General features: G+C 46.5%; 1 pseudogene; it reads left to right on the forward strand.

Annotated features, from left to right (window-relative positions):
• Window positions 1–1,161: 1,161 nt before the first annotated feature.
• LOC114213474 (keratin, type II cytoskeletal 8 pseudogene) overlaps window positions 1,162–17,693 on the forward strand; it is an 86,904-nt pseudogene continuing 70,372 nt past the window's right edge.

Genomic DNA, 17,693 nt, shown 5'->3' on the forward strand with positions numbered 1-17,693 from the left:
GACTGAGAAGGAAGGGCTGGAGTGATAGGCATTCCTGGGGAGCTGCCCCAAGAGCAAAATTAGAAATAAGCCTGGGGGGGGGGGGGGGCGGTGCAGGACACAGGGAAGTACTGCGTCCTGTCCAGCCTTCCTGGAAAATAGGAACATCAACGAGTTAACACTAACAATAGGCAGCTCAGATCTCACAGATTTCATTCAACTGGAAATCCTTAGGCAAGCTCATCGTGGCAGATTTTTGCCTCATTTGGATACTTGATGGACTTAAGCCAGTCTGTGTATTTACTTAGGAAGGAGAAGAATAAAACATTCAAACATACTCTTCACGCTAAAATTGCCATTATCCGAAAGCAAGGTAAAAAAATAGACTTTTCATATCATTTTTCAGCTCTCAAGGAATAAAATCCCCTCTGAATATGTAGATATATGTTTAGGTTTGAGTCATGCACTTTTTTAGAAGAAGAACATGATATATGAAAGTAGGAGCTTTCATACCTAATGAAAATAAAGATACTCAGGGGCTACAGGATAGAAGAATAGGAGGTAAGAAGAGCTGACAGAGCCTCCATGGCTGAAGCCACCAGTGAGCAGCAGTTAAAGGAAGGGGGCTTTTTTTTTTTTTTTTTAAGATTTTATTTATTTGAGAGATAGAATGAGAGAGAGAGAGAGCATGAGAGGGGGGAGGGTCCGAGGGAGAAGCAGACTCCCCGCTGAGCAGGGAGCCCGACGTGGGACCCGATCCCGGGACTCCAGGATCATGACCCGAGCCGAAGGCAGTCGCTTAACCAACTGAGCCGCCCAGGCGCCCAGGAAGGGGGCTTTCTGCTTTCCATCTCGTGCCCCAACAGGATCCTCCTCGGGCTTAAAAGTTGATACAAATCCTGCTCACGGCTCAGGTGTGATGAGAGAGGGCCCAAGCAAGGCTTATTCTTAACCTCAGTGTACAGAAGCTTCTAAGGCAAAGCATGAGAGAAAGGTTTTGGATCTTCCTCACCGTATGTGGAAGGAAAGGATTGGAAGATGAGGAAGGTAAGGGGCCGAAGGGGTCCCAGCCAACCCCCCCCACTACTGCCTGGTGCAAGAGTCCTGGGTCTGAGTTCACAGCAGGGATGCTCAGGAGGGCTCTGGGGAGAAGAATCCCCGGGCCAGGCTGGAGATGACACCATGGCCGAGACAGCTCCTACAGGCCTGGGGGACGTGGGTCTCCTACGGGAGCCCAGAGACCTCATGGTCCCGGAGCAGGTGCTCAAGACCCTTCAGCCTGCCTGGCACCATCCTCCCTTATGGTGAGTCAAGCAGGGGCAGACAGAAGCCTGTGAACTCCTAGACCCAGGACCCAGAGGGAGAGGAAAAGACAAAAAAGGCTGAGAATGAGAAAAAGGGAGTAAATGAGACCCAAAGAGAGAGAGGGGAGCTAGATGGCAAAAGAAAAGTAAAAACAAGAGTTACCGGGGTTGACTGAACAGTTTTAAGAGTTTCACGTACATTAACTCATTTAATTAATTCCTTACAACATCCCCTAGTACAGGCATTATTATCCCCCATTTTATATGTGAAGACATAGAGGTTTAGAGCTAGTAAATGAAGTGAAGATTTAAACCTAAAGAGTCTGGTTCCAGAATATGAAAGGGAAAGAGAAGGGATGGGAAGGGATGAGAACGGAAGGGAGGAAAGGGAAAGAAAATCTTAACAGGGAAGACGCTTCATGCAGTGGATGGACGGATGGATGGACGGACGGAGGTAGGAAACAGAGTGAAGTGGAGCAAGTCCATCATCTCGCTATTAAATCTGACCAGCATGACTCTGAAAACTATCAGTCACTGCACAGAGGATGCTCCAGCTTTCTTTCTATTCTGTCCAGGGTCTACTGTTTCACAAATGTCATTCCGCAAATCAAACACTTCTAGAAAGTAAGAATTGGCAGAACACACGTAGCCTACAAGGGGTCAGTTAGTACTACCCTCCAAGAAAGGAGTCTGAAAACATGTTCCCTAGATTATTGCACTCAGAGAAAGTTAAATGACTCAACGTCTTTTAAATTCTGCTCAACAGATGGTTGCTGCGTGTCCATCCTAGGTCAGGCTCTCTCTCAGGCAGGAGAGAAGGACGAAGAGGACTCTGGGCTCTTTGGTGGCTCGACAACTGCCTCCACAGCCCCCAGGAGCTGAAGTGAGTCCTATGTGCATCATAGGAGTAAAGCCCACATGAGCACAGAGCAGGTGAGCAAACGACTTTGCCCAAGAGGGTTGAGGAAAGCTTTACATAGACCTTGAAGATGAGCTGGAGTTTCCCCAGTGAGGAAGAAGACAGCAGGTAGGACCAGCAGAGGAAATCACAGAAGTGCGGGCCAGGTAGTGAGAGTGCAAAGAACCTTCCAGAAAACTGTCAGAAGTTCTGAACAACAAAACCGCACAGGGAGGAAGTGGCAGGGAATAACCCGTGACAAATGTGGAGGGCTGACAATGATGAGTCTTAACTGCCTCTCTAAGGCTTTTGAAGTCAGGGGCCCTTTGAAAATCTGGCCAAGCTCTGAATCCTCTCCCCAGAAAATACACTCACACAAATGCAAAATTTTACATTCAGCATCACAGTGTTCTCCTATCTGGGGTTAGATACCCTCGCTGTACACAATACAGAGCTACAGACGGGTTCCGGCAAGAGAGTGATACCATTAGATCCCTGTATTAAGAGATGGCAGGAGAACAGAAAGTAAAAGCCCCCATTTTAGGGTCAAACAGACCTGGATTTGAGACCCTGCTCTGCCCCTTCCGAACTGTAAGACCTCAGGCCTGTTGATTTAAGAGGTAGCAACTCCGTTTCTCATTATAAAGTGGTCATAGTTAAAGTTCCTACTTCACAAGGCTGTAGGAAAGATTGAGAAAAAGTACTCCAAGTGCTCACCCCAGAGCCCAGAGCACAAGGTGAGCACAGGCCCCACAGAAGCTTTTTAAACAATGGACATGGTTCTGGTAAGGGAGGTGGGAGGCCCCAGGGAACCAGACAGGGAAATTAGCTCACCTCCCACCCCTGGGGGTACCCGGTCCCAGGTCCCTGCTGTCTGGATACCTGGCTATGTTATGCACATTTAGAATCAGTTCTGGACAAAACAGGCCCGCACAGGTGTGTACTACTACTTTCTTTGTGAATAAAGGATGCCGGAGCCTCCTGAAGCCAGAAACATGGGACTGGAGAACAACTGAGCAAAGGAACTCACTCATGGTGTTTCCAAACAGATTTCATAACCAGATTATGCCTAAGAGTTAAACTTGGCAACCACAGGTCTATTCTTCAGATTGTGAAACCAATATTCACAAAGCTGATGAGGCAGATTCCCAATCAAATGACACAGGTTCCATTGAAGATGCCGACCGCAGATATATCAGGGGCGCTTTGCTCTGTCTCATTCAGCAGGAAGGGCACGAACCGTTGGAGAGAACTCTGCTTGAAGAGCACCAGTGGGGCCTGGCACATAGTAAGCACTCAAGAAATACATGTGGAATGAACAAATGAAAGTTACCGCTGGACTTTCCCAAGTGAAAAGAGAACATATTAGAAATGGGGCCTTAGGGTTTCTCTAGCTAGTCCAGTCTCCCCTTCTACAGACATGGAAAGGGACGCTCAGAGAGGCAAAGTCATGTTCTCAATGACATGGTACGTGTTATGAGTCAAATTGTGTCCCCTCCCCCAAAAAGGTCACATACAGAAATCCTAACCCCCGGTTCCTCAGTGTGACCTCATTTGGGTCTTTACAGAGGTAATCAAGTTAAAATGAAGTCATTAGGGTGGACCCTCGTCCAATATGACGAGTGCCCTATTAAAGAATATCTGGACACAAACACACAGGAAGAACACACCATGTAAAGATAAAGTCAGAGATTGGCTTCTCCAAGCCAAAGATCTCCAAAGATTGCCAGCAAGCCACCAGAAGCTAGGAGAAGAACGTGGAACAGATCCTCTCTCACAGCCTTTAGAGAAAACCAACCTTGCCGACAACCTTGATCTCAGACTTTCAGTCTCCAGAACCGTGAGATGATACACTTCTGTTGCTTACGCCACTCAGTTTGTGATCCTGTTACAATAGCCGTTAGCAAGGGAATACAGTGCTCTCTCTGCTACAGATCAATAGTTCTGAAGAAAATGAGAGGCCATTTCTGCTGACTTCTAAAGGGCAAGCCTAATATCATGCTTCTTTACAAGATAATCAGAAGGTCAGTGAATTATAGGCTAGGGATTTGATTATTCATTCATGTGACTAGTATTTCCTGAGCATACACAAAGTGCCACCATAAGCGCAGCTCTGTCCCTGCACTTGGGGGGCACACATGTGAGCCACAGAAGGACTACCACCAGGCAACTGAAACACAGCACAGTCTGGCTCAGAGGACTCCAAGCAGCCAGGCAAAACTTTCTCACTCTGTCTGGCAGAGTCAAGGAGGAGGTCACTGAGAACATGACATTTGAAAAGGTCTTAAGTGAGGAGTTTCCCAAGCAGAAAAGGTGGATTGGGGCATTCTGAAAAACCAAACCACATAAGCAAAACTCTGGAGTCCCCACAGCATGGTTAGAGGGAGGGTACGGTAAGAAGGGGCTCCTGCATGAAAGGGGGCAGAGGAGGGTGCGCGTCACATCACAAAGGGCTGAGCGTGAGTCGTCATCTTGTGTGCAGAGAACCCGATGCAATCACATCAGTTTTCAGGGTGTTCACTCTACGGAGAGAGTCTAGAGGCCAGGAGAGCCAACAGCAAGATGCTCTTGCCACTGTCCTGGGTGACAGCTAAAATGCAGAGGGGACAAATGGATCCCCAGGCCATTCCTGAGGCCAAATTAGCAGACTGTGTTGACCCAGTCTCCACAGGATGCAAGCTGCCAACAGGAGGTGACGCTGGCCTAGGAAAGACAGTGCCCAGTGTCTTCTTCCTACCTTCAGGGAAGGAAAAGGTGCCCACCGGTTCTCAGATATCACACATTTCTTACTGACTCAAGGAAGAAAGTCATAAGGAAAACTTCCAGAAAAGAGGAGCCCACTGAGGGCAAAAGGTAATGTGGGTGCTGTTTCCCTTCAAAGCTCATGTACACCTAGCTAAATCTGCCTCAACTATGGCAGGTGGTGGTCTACCAGGGCTCTCTGCCACACCAAAGGCACTCCACATCAACCGACCCTGTTAGTCCATGATCTCACACAAGGAGGCAACCCCATGCCTGCAGAAAGAAGTAGAGATGTCAGAACGCCAAGCATGACTCCACGAGGGAGTCACGGGGGACTCCTCCCAGTCAACATCCCACTCTGTCCTGGAGCTCAGAACACTGGATTCAGCCTTCTGGCCTAGTTGGGCTCTACAGCCTTCCATTAGCGGCTTGCCTAACTCACACTTAAAATCCTCCAGCAATGGGAAAGCCTGGCTCTCACAGTTGCCAGTCTTTAGAGAGCTGTGACTATTTTCCTTATACTGAGCCCATGACACCTCCCTGATTTACCTCTCAGTGCCCCATCTGAACTCCCTTTGAGCATCCAAAGGTAGCACTCATGCCCCAGCCCCTCTTCTCCTGGTTAAAGCCATCCAGTGACTGAAGCCTCTCCCCCACAGAGGGCCTTTACACCCACCCGCACTCTGTTCATGCTCCTCTGAACTCAGGCCAAGGCCAGATCACTTCCAGTTTGTCGCTTGAGGTTTTGACATTGGAAGGAATCTTATTTCAAAGATTTCTCCTTACTTCTCTAGCATCCAAAATCACAATTACCTCTTCAGCATGTCACCATACCTCTGTGCATTCCAAAGACATCTCTGGTCTTTTAAGATAAAATGAAAAAAGGATGCAGAGTAGAAGACAGATGAAGCCATTGGGAAAAAGGAAAGTTGGGGTATATGTGTGGAAAAAGCAAAATAAGGGTGGTGAATGGGGCTGGTGGGTAGCGATGACCCCCTTTTTCTCTGCTCTGATTCTTCTGAGTGCATACCCAGGCAGGTCACTGTCCTTCTCTGGGAAGTCTGAGAAACAGTAAATTTAAGCATGGTGCTAGGGTGGCCATAACTGGGAGTTCAGTTCTTTCATACAGAGATTCGCTTTGTTTAGCAGAAGGACACTGCATAGTCTGAATTCTGGGGGTAAATATCCCCAGGAGGTGTGCAAGACGATCCAATAAGGTGAGGGTGGATATATTAGAATTTTTTTTCTGATTTATCTCATACTTTAAAATTTCTGATGTTTGCATGTGCTAAATTATATGTTATATAATTTATAAGTAAATAAATAATGCATGCATTAGAGATGCCTGCTCAATACATTTTTACTGAGACACTTGCATAATCAAAAAGGTTTAAAGAATTCTGCTCAGGATGGCAGTCACTGAGCCCACAGATGCCTTCTACTGGCTTCGGGGTGGACAGAGAAGAGTATGGCTACTCATAGCAAAGCATCTGCACTATTGTAAAAACAAGTCATTCTGCACAGGACCCACTGATTCTTGATAGATACATTATTAAGAGGGCATTATTTAAGCTGCATTAATAGTAGTAGCATATCTAGAATGAGGGAGGGGGACAGTCACATTTAACCTTACTTGTCCAGACTACACATGGAGGATTGTGTCCCATGCTGGGGGTTACATTTTATTTTTATTATTTGGGTAGGGGGCAGAGGGAGGGAGAGAGAGAGAGAATCTTAAGCAGGCTCCATGCCTGGTGTGGAGCTCGATGCGGGGCTCGATCTCACAACCCTGAGATCATGACCTGAGCCGAAATCAATAGTGGGATGTTCAACCGACTGAGCCACTCAGGCACCCCTGAAAGTTATATTTTTAAAAAATAACTCCAAAATTAGAGTCCTGTCAAAGAACAGTGACAAAATATGTCAAGAACACTTGAAACCATGTCATCTGGATGAACTGGATGGAAATCATGTCACTGGATAGAACTGTGGGTGTCCAGCCTGGTTGGAATATGGGGTACCTGAGAGCTGGCCTCATATTTCTAAAGAGCTGTGCAGGGAAGTGAAAATAGACATAGTCTATGTGACACAAGAGTTAAAGCCAACGGGTAGAATTACAGGTAAGAAATGTTGGGTGCAATCTATAGAAGAACTTTCTGTCATTGCTGCCCCAAGAGAGTGAGCTCCCTGTTACTAGAGATATGCAAACAGACACAAGGTGACTACTTATTGAAGATGTTACAGAGCAGACTCAATCTTCAGATTGGGGGAGGGGGGGTCATCTGAAACACAGGTTTCTAACAAAGTCAGTGCATGGACAACTGGTGGTCCATAGGGTGATTTTAGGTGGTACATGAACAGGTATTTTTTATTTTAATAGTTATAAGGTGATCTCACAGATATCTTTGCTTTAGATGAGGTTGGATTTACTTAAGTCAGTCAATTAATGTAAAGAAATCCATCAAGTAAAATCCAGTGGAGGGGACATGAAGACATGGCAAAATTCTTGAATGACTAAAGACAAGAAAGCAATGTGGATGACTAGAAGACTAAGAAAGCTCATCCCTGCCTCAAGATTCTCGGATGTTCCATACTCCCCCTCCAACCAGGGATCACTTGTGATTTCTGCCTTTCTCCTTCCAGCAAAGTGCAGGCCCCAAGGCTGGAGTCGCCAGAGCCCTTGTGTTCACCTGGCCTCCCACAACATCCAGTCTTGGCAACCCTTCCCTTCCTCCTCCCCAGCCAAATAAACCTGTCCTGGATCCTGAACAACCTGCTTTCCTGTTACGAGACTAGATGAAATTGATAAATGGGCCCCCCACTTATACCTGGGCTACCCCTCCCCACCTCCATCTCAGGGAATACAGGTTTATTTGAGCAATGGGCTCCTATAGGGTGTATTTGAATCCTGAGAGGAAACTCCAGAGTCAAGGAGGGTAATCATTAAGAGAGCTTTGAGGGAAATGATGTTTTAGGCAGAAAGGGCTTTAGGATCCCTGATACTAGAGATATTATGCTGTCCCAATTATGCTATTGGATAATTGCTATTGGATAATTATGCTATTCCAATTATGCTATTGGATAATTGCTATTGGATAACCCCCCATTATGCTATTCCAATCACATTAGAATCTTGCATTCAGCTCTTCACAGTTAACAAAGCATTTCCCACATCTATTCTTCATCTGATCCTTACAACAGTCTGGTGAGGTAGGGATTATAGTGATTATCCCCATTTGGGGACAAGGAAATTGAGGCTCAGGGAGGTTGCTTAAGTTGCTCAAGGCGACACAGCTTTCAACCCCACACCCAAATCCTCCTACGCCAAATCCCAAGCTCAAACCACTATACCACACTGCCCTCCGGTGTCCCGGAAGAGGGATTCTAGGCCAACTACATAAGCAGCAAGAGCAGTTGCCATCCTTACATTCTCAAGAAACAAGGGCTCATTTTCATTTGTGGACTGTCTGGATTGTGATGTGGGTGGTTAGCCTAGGAATGGTTCTGGCATAGCTCACTTCTGCCCCTCAAAGAGCCAAGCAATTTCCTCATCGGCTTAATACACATGACTGACACCTACCTGTCTCCTAGGATGGTTCTAAATGGAATAACGTCAGTGAAAGGGTCTGGTATACAGTAGGGGCTCAATAATTGCACACTGGGTCTGTTGGCACTCCTTCTCTACCTGAGATCCTGGTTTTAAAAAAAAAAAAAAAGGCAGTCTGAAACTAGCAAAACCTATAAACTAAAGTGGAACCGAAGCCCCAGATTTCCAGATCACACGTTTCCAATCAAACTAAATGCATGCCTCTTCTTGTTTGGCCTGCAGGAATTTTATAAAATGAATCATTTCAGCAAAACGCATCTTCATATTAGGGAGGGCAGAAACCCAGGAGTTTGGAGGGAAAGGCAATAAAATGAATTCTATTAAATTCCACTGACTTGGTGCACAGGGCGCCGTAAGCACGTTTTTACCACGTATCCTGGATTTTCCAAGATGGTCCTCATTTCAGATGCTCTGGGCCTTGGCTCAGACCACGTGGTGCACACCGCGCCAGGCCACATGACTCAATTTTGGGTTAGGAAAAGATGGTCAGTGTCAGGGAATGCCAGGCTGCAGCCCTGTGAGTGCTCACGGTCTAGGAGAGAAGGCGATGGGGAAGGAAGGGACGAGTGTGTGGAATGACACGGTGGAGGAGGGGACTGAGGGATGCCAGCAAGTCAAGAGTGCACCTTAGAAGTCAGAGAAGGTTTCACAAGGAAGAGGCATTCCACTTGGATCCTCAAAGCTGACTAGGAGTTCCCCCGTGGAGAAGAGTGTGTAAAATGCTGCCATCTGTGACCCACTCTGCCTGCAATCCCTCACCGGCCGGCCGAAAACCTTATCTGACTCTAGTGGCGCACACATTTCCCACCCAGTCCCTCCCATCACCCACGTCCCTTTCTTCCCGATCCCCATCCAGCCCATGTCTCCTTCCTCCTCCGCATCTTCCTTTCACCATGAATCATGAGGCCCACTCAGACCTTCCTTGCCTCCGAAAGACTCAGAATGGCTTATTTATCTGAGTCTCTTCCTCTACCCCCAGGCCTCTGTCCTCATAGGACAGCAAAGTGAGGAAAATGCCAGACCCAAAAGAGGACAGTGTGGAGGTGCTACTGGCTCGTGACTCATGATTCAACAGAGATGAGTGAGAGGCTGTGGTGGGTGTGGGAGCAGCAAAGACACAAAGAGAAGGGGAAGGATTAATTGAACCAAGCCAAGCTCAACCTTAAAGATCCTGGTTTGGTTTGTTCCCAAAATAGGGTTGAGCTTATGGCTGGTTCTTACTTGTTAGTAACCAGTTCACCCATCCCTTCTCTTAAGTCCTCGTTCATTAATCTTCTTAAAGAAAGCAACTTGACTCTGTTGGGTTTACTGGCTGTGTGTCAAAAACCTGTTCTTCCACTAAGAGATTTCAGAGGTGAAGTACGCATATAGAAATCTTCAGAAAACTTCCATATAGTAGGAACATCATTCTCCTGACCCAGCGTTGTGAGCTACATACTGGTGAAGATCCATGTGCTTAAGCACCAAGAAGCTGCCTTTACTTACTCATTCGCTCACTCATTCATTTAAATTCATTCCTTTAAAAATATGTATTGACTGTGATCCAGACATGAACTAGGTATCGTGAACATGAGCAACAATGAACAAATCAGGTGTGGTCTCTGTCCTCACAGAAGGATGAGGAAGCTAGACATACGAATAACTGCAACATATTGTAATCAGTGGTGTAATAGAGACCCTAAGAGCATACTTTGGGAATTACCAAAGGGATTAAAGATATTTTCAAAGAGAAAGTAACACTTGCGGTCTCTTTGACGTCAAAGGACTGTGTCCTACTCATCACTGTGCCCCCTAGGCACAGCACAGGGTTTTGCTCATCAGAGGTGCTCAGACACATGTGCCAAGTAAATAATCAAGATCTCAAAGAATGAGTAGGAGTCACTAGACAAAAAAGAGAAAGGAGGTACAGTAGGGAGAGCGGGCACTATGATGAAAAGGCTCACTGCACGGGCCTCTGCGGGAAGGGCAAGGATTTCAGTATGGATGTGGCATTGCTAACAGCAAAAGATGAGGCTGGAAAAGGAAGCTGGGCTCAAATTGGGAAATGCTCAGTATGCCATGCAAAGAAGCTGGAACTTCATCCTGGGAACAGAGGGTGCGTTTATTAGTGTGGGCTTGCCATGGGTAGACCCATGTGGACATACTTTCTCAATTAAAAACATTGTGTCTTGGACATCAGTAAATTGGAGGCTTTTTTTTTTTTTTTAATAGCAAAGGCGTTCATTTGGTAGCTGTGGTGTAGCCCAGCAAGTGAACACCTAAGGATTTCAATCCAAGTCTGGCCAAGTATGTGCCCGATCTCTCTTACCCAGAGGCCCCCTTCACGCTGAGGGTCCAAATCCTCCACCTTAACCTTCAGGTGGCATCAGCAGTGTCCCTGCTGACCAGCTGCTGCTCCTGTGAATCAGAGCGGGCAGGAGAGGTAGAGAGCAAGAACCAGAGGGCACATGGACACCCCCAAGCACCAAAAAGAGCCCCAGTACACTGAGGCATTAAGTACAAATCAGCATTCTCTAATGCTTCACCCATAAAAAAAAAAAAATACAAGGTTGCTCAGTTTTCTTTTTCTCTTTTAACTTTTTTCTTTTTAGACAACACTCGTGTGTGTGTGTGTGTGTGTGTGTGTGTGTGTGTGTGTGTGTGTGTGTGTGTAGCCATCAGAAAACCCGGGGACCATCCTAGCTCTCCAACCCACTATGAGACATCGATCAATTCACTTAAAGTCTGTGACTCTAAGTGACATCATCTATGAATGCGAATAATGCGCTCACACAGCTACTGTGGGGACTAACAGACAGGAGGTCTCTAAAGCCCCTGTCAAAGGGTCTGGTGCTTAGGACACACCCCACGAGACACCTGCCACCCCTCTTGGGCTCCCCACCCCTCCTGGTAGAGCAGCACATCACATGCCAGGTTTACAGTGCTCAGTTTTGCCTCCCTCGTAACTTCAGGTTGCAGGTACCCCCAAAAGGAAAACCTCACTGCTGTTTGCTTTACCAGACAGTGATGTGTCATTTCCTAGTGACTAGGAACCAGTAAATCAATAACCAGGAAATTGATATACATCAAGTCTGTGCTCTTTAGCTGGGTTCACAGGGCCACTGTATGCTTCCTCTGCCCCTTGAACCAGCACCAGCTCCCCCCTCCCCCAGCCCCACAGTTACGTACCTACGGCCTGTAGACACCGCACGTACACCAGCGCCCTGCCATTCCTTGCACTGTGCTCTCACCCAGGAACGCCCTTCCCACATTGCCTCTGCCAGACTGATTCCTCAGCGTTCAAGTCTCGGCTCAGGGGCCATATCCTCTAGGAAGCCCTGCGTGAGCTCCTCTGTCAGAACGAGCACCCCTTCCCCATGCTCCTTTCACACCTTGTGCCCGCTACCTCATCATCCACCTCATCACACTGAACATCTCTGGTTGTGAGTCTGTCATCCCAAAGAGCTTCCAAGACCCTCAAAAACAGGAGCCATGACTTAGGCTTCATTTTATCCAGTGTCTCTCATAGAAATGGGGACAAAGTGTGCATTGAGCAGAGAGTCTTTGAAAGGAGCTAACGATGAGCATAAAAGGAATCTTGGACCACTGTTTCCATGAGTACCCTGTCAACAAACCTCTGGTTTCCAAAGGTGACTCCCCCGCCTCCCCCAGTGAACCATATCTCCCTATATTGTGCCTTTGCAGAGTCCTTTCCCCTTGAATCTGGGCTGGCCTCGGGGCTCCCATTGGACCAGCAGAATGCAGAGACAGTACCTCTGCCTGACTTCCAAGGCTAGGTCATAAGAAGCCTGGCAACTTCCACCTGGATTTCCTGCAATACAGTGGTTCTCAGCCCAAGGCGATTTTGCTTCCCAGATGACATTTGGCAATGTCTGAAGACATTTTTTAGTTGTCACAAATTGGCAGGGGAAGAGGGGTTGCTACTAGCATCTAATGGATAGAGGCCAGGAATGTTGCTAAACGTCCTACAGTGCACAGAGAACCCCCCACGACAGAATGGCCCAGAATGTTACTAGTGCCGAGTTGAGAAACCCTGCTCTAAGGGAAGCCAGATGCCACATAAGAAGTCCTGTTCCCCTCAGACTGCCATGCTAGAAAGAAGTCCCAGCTAGTCATGTGGAGAGCCAGCTGGATAGCCTCTAACTATGCCAGCCATGCAGCTGAACGTTTTAGACAAATTCCCTGACAGTTGCTCGGATCCTACCAGTCGGGACAGTAGGAATCCTGTAACGCTTTGTAAATGCAGAGCTGAGGCCATTTTCATTTTACTGGGAACATTCTCCCTCGGAAAAGGGGGGACAGGAAAGTCAGGCTGCTGCTGCTCTGTGCCCACATGACAGGCCTCCGGGACAGCACTGACCACGGTGAGGCAGTTCTGCCAGAGAAACAGGAGTGCGCTCTGGCAGAGAATTAGAGTCAGCACAAGCAGAGATCTGTGGCTAGTGTCAGGACACACTGCGGAATCCTTGGCTTCCGAACCATACTAATTTACCACCCAATTCAATTCAACTCAGCAAGCATTTGTTGAACACCTGCCAGGTATAGAAATGAGCTTACTCCCGTTGGAAGATTCAGAGATAAGATGATCTAATTCCCGCACAAAGGGGTTAATATTTTAGTCAGAGGGACTAACATATCAACAGCAAGCTATAAAACAAAATGACCAAATGAAATCAATGCTCAAGCAAGACGCAAGCAGGTGAAAGAACGGTGGGTTTACACTACTATGTTAATGAAGGGACACTCATTCACCCTACCATTTGCCAAGCACCCATTATATTCTAGGCACAACACCGCAACCAAAAGCCAACAGTCAGAGGTTTATGACCCAATGTAAATTTATCATTCACACCTTCAGAACAGTATGTTGTCCTGGTCATTTAGTAAATACATAACTGGCGAAAGAGTGACACACTCCAAAAATTCACAAGTGACAGGTTGATTTTAGTCTATATATTGAGACTCTAAATCTGAGAACGACTCACAAATCTCATACTATCTGCTATACTTTATTTTTTTTTAAAGATTTTATTTATTTATTTGAGAGAGAGAGAATGAGAGATAGAGAGCACGAGAGGGAAGAGGGTCAGAGGGAGAAGCAGACTCCCCGCTGAGCAGGGAGTCCGATGCGGGACTTGATCCCGGGACTCCAGGATCATGACCTGAGCCGAAGGCAGTCGCTTAACCAACTGAGCCACCCAGGCGCCCCTATCTGCTATATTTTAAAGATTAAGAATAATAATCTTTCTGGGAAAGTGGGGGGGGGGGGGAACCAGTATTTGAAATTTTTCATTTCTCATCTGTGTTCCTCATCTTCCAAAATGTGTGATTCTAAACAAGATGCTCAAGGCCACACTTTCGAAATGGAAGATGGGCTCCCCTTCAGAAACTTGATGGGCACCGAAAGGGAGGAGAATAATGTCAGTTCGGATGGGCCGTGTCATACAACGATGACAAACCCTCACTGGCTAGTAACAACAGCATTTATTTCTTATTTACCCAGCCTGTCCAGCCCAGTCCAGTAGAAGAGCTTGGCTCATCAGTCACATGGTGACCCAGCTAGCTGATGGAGGCTTCCTGGTAGCCCATGCTTCTACCTCTCCACAGCAAAACAATGTGGCCAACTGCAAACTGGTCAGAACTGATCCACTTCCCTTGGTCAGGCTAGTCACACGGTCAGTCACACCTGACATCAGGCAGACGGGGACATGCAGTCCTATTATACGCCTTGAAAGAAGAAGGGACATAAATACTTGATGAGCAGCACTAATAGCTATCTAAGGAGTCATAAATTCAGAGAAGCACCTTCCCAGAACATCAGTCCTACTTAAAGGCTGATAATTCAAAACACTGACTGAACAATAAAACAAACATAGATATGTAACGGGCTGACGTTCAAGACATGTATAGATTTTTAAGTTAAAGTACAAAATTTGAGGGTGCCTGGGTGGCTCAGTTATTATGCGTCTGCCTTCGGCTCAGGTTATGATCCCGGGATCCTGGGATCGAGCCCCGCATCGGGCTCCCTGCTCTGTGGGAAGCCTGCTTCTCCCTCTCCCACTCTCCCTGCTTGTGTTCCCTCTCTTTTTGTCTCTCTCTGTCAAATAGATAAATATTTAAAAAAAAAATAAATAATAAAAATAAAATAAAGCACAAAATTTGGAAAAGAATTTGGGCTTCTGGATTCCAAAGATAAAATCTCCAAATTCCCCTCAGTCACTATACTTGGTTATTTTTAGTGGTCCCGTTAAAAAATTCAGAAGCACTAGTTGAGGATAAATATTCCATTTGAAGGAAATGGAAGAAATAGATGCTTTGGAGCACTCAAGATAGGCAGTGGATAACGTTCTAGATTTCCTGACAGTTTAGGCAGAAAGAAAACATAGTAACATCACTCATTTTTTGTCAACAGAAAACAGACATATCCGCAGGCAGAGGTAGGTGCCTCTCTGGGGAGTGCACTATATGGGTAATGAAGGCATCTCCAACTCTCATTTGTAAAAGAACGAAATGCTATCCTTGCATCAACTGCTAAGAACTAAAGGAATCATGTCAAAGATGGGTCAGTAAAAGTCAGTTGCTCTCTGTAGATCACATTTGATTCAGAGGTAGGCTTGGGGGGGTGGATCTCGAAAGATTGGTAATAGCTACACACACGGAGTGCTTATAATGTGCCCTGCTTTAAGCCACTATGTGTAATAGCTAATTAAATCCTCAAAAATACCCTATGCAGTAGGTATTATTATCCCCATTTTACAGGTAAGGAAACTGAGGCACAAAGACATTAACATGCCCAAAGTCACAGAGCTTAGAAATGGTGGAACCGGATTCTAACCCAGGCAGCCTGACTTCAAACCCTCACTCTTTCTTACACATCATAAGACTCCACCTCAACTGATTGACTGTGGCCCACTGGACATCTTCTGTAGTCAATGAGCTCTGGACAAGCTCTGGAACTCACTCAGCTCCTTATTAGGTCACCCAAGTGGGAACGGGGCAGACAGGTTGTGCTCTCAGTTACAGGACAGTCAGGGGGCCTTCCTTCCTGATGGAAAGCCCCGCCTCCACCAAGGACACTTCTAGACCAGATTCCACTCCTGCCCTGACCCGAAGCAGTCCAAGTCACGCCTAGCATGGACCTCCAAGGCCAATATGAGTTTTCTGGAGGGAGACTGATGTTTTCTCAGGCTTACTTCCCAGTGATTGATGGAGACCCCAAAGCTCCCACACTACATTAAATGGAAGGGATGACCTCAGCATGGAAACATTTTAGAGGATATAATACCAGCTACCCACCCTTTCCGTTAGAGAACTACCGAAAGTGAACTGAAGAGAGCCCTAGGAATGCTTACTTTGAAAAGAAGGCGGAAAAAAAACAACAACAAAAAAACACTTTTTTTAATTGGAGCTCTTGGAAGAGACTAGCTTCAGATTATTTTGCTTTTACGTGGGACACACTGACCAAGCATCTAGTGTGTGCCAGGTCTGTGCTATACAACGTCCCCACTACCATCACCACCACCATCGTCCCTGCCCCCAGAATGCTCCAGAACTACGCCAGACTCTGTGCTTGCCACAAGTAATTTGGGTCTATTCAATCCGAAGCTGACAGTCAGCCCACACGGTTGAACAAACCGTAACAGGGATCGTGGTGACCAGGGGTGCTAGGTTAGAAAAGACCCAGCGAGATGTGTAAAGCGAGCGTGGGCCCTTCCAGAGGCAGGCAGCATATCTGTAAGGGCCCTGGAAAGAGCACCACGTGTGGAAACAGCGAATCTGAGCCAGGATGACACACTCAGCGGCACACGCTCTGTCCAAAGGCATCCCCATTCCATATTGTCTTGCTCAACTAACAACAGGCAGCCCAAACAGAACATGTGTTGAGGCAGAGCTGGTCTGTGAGCTGCCCACTGGTGACCTCTGTGCCACGTGAGGCGCCAGCACTTAGGGCTACAGGGGGGCTGGCCGTGGAGCTTCTCTGAAGTTAGACTTCCTTATCACTCGATGAAGAGAAATAATTTGTTTCGAAGGGGTTATCTGGAGAACTCAATAATGGTAGTAAAGTTCCTCATATCCACTCAATTTTGAGCTCCTTGAAGGTAGTGACTTTTCCACCATTCACTTGTGACATTAGTTCTGGCACGTTGTAGGTGACTGCCTCAATTTTGTATGAATGAAATGCATGCCTGTTGTGTGCCAAACATTGCCTTAGATGCTCTACAACAATCTCATTAAAAACGAAGGGGTTCAAACGCAATCCTGTTGGTCACATACCCATGTCTTCCAAGGTCATTCCTTGTCTCTTTTTCATCATGCGTGCAGCCAGTTCTTTGTAGGCAGGAATTGGCTAAAAGGGCAATGGGGCTGGGATCACGGCTTATTTTAATTAGCTTTTCTGCCCTTGTACCAATTTCATTACTAGCCTCGCTCACTTATCCATTTATTCGCTCAGATTCTCTGAGCCCTTACTTTGTGCTGTGCCTCATGCTGAGCCAGGGGACAAGGAGGCAGTACCCTCAATCCTGCCCTCCAGGAGCTCACCTTCTAGATGCTGCATTTGTAATACTCTGGACAAGAACACTGCAGCCCTACACCAGGCCTCCAAATTACAGCAATGTTCTAAGGAGCAGCTGTGGCTTTATTTTTTATTTCCTCAGCACACCCGTCTCTCTACATTTAGTTGATATGCTCTAAAGAACAGGCTCTGACACCTGGGGGTATGTTTTTGAGAAATGTGTGGACCATATGCATACCTAACATGCAACAGGGCCACAGAGAAATTGGTACAATGCGGCTTGGCACCAGCCAGTTTTTGGTTTTTTTTTTTTAATTCCTTAACATCTTGCCTACAAATTGCATCCTCAAGCACTTCAGAGAGTTGAATAACCCCCAAATGCTTATAGCTTATTTCATTATGCTTTATTTGGGGCTTTAAAGGAGGGGGGACCAGAGAATGTCAGGAACAGTTTAGCAGCATCAGGGCTGATTAGGTTGAAGAGCATTTAAAGAAATTTATTTCTGTATTCCTTTTGTTACCAAGATCATGTGTTTCGCTGAAAGCAATCTTGTGATTGCCTCACAAGTATGCTTCCTAATCTCTCATGAGCCCATTAGCCATTGCTTGGCTGCCTTTTATTAATTTTTTAAAAAGAAAAAGGGGCAG

The sequence above is a fragment of the Eumetopias jubatus genome, unplaced genomic scaffold (assembly GCF_037043125.1).
Source record: "Eumetopias jubatus isolate StellerSeaLion01/CBP00866 unplaced genomic scaffold, mEumJub1_p1.0 scaffold_15, whole genome shotgun sequence".
Lineage (NCBI taxonomy): Eukaryota > Metazoa > Chordata > Mammalia > Carnivora > Otariidae > Eumetopias > Eumetopias jubatus.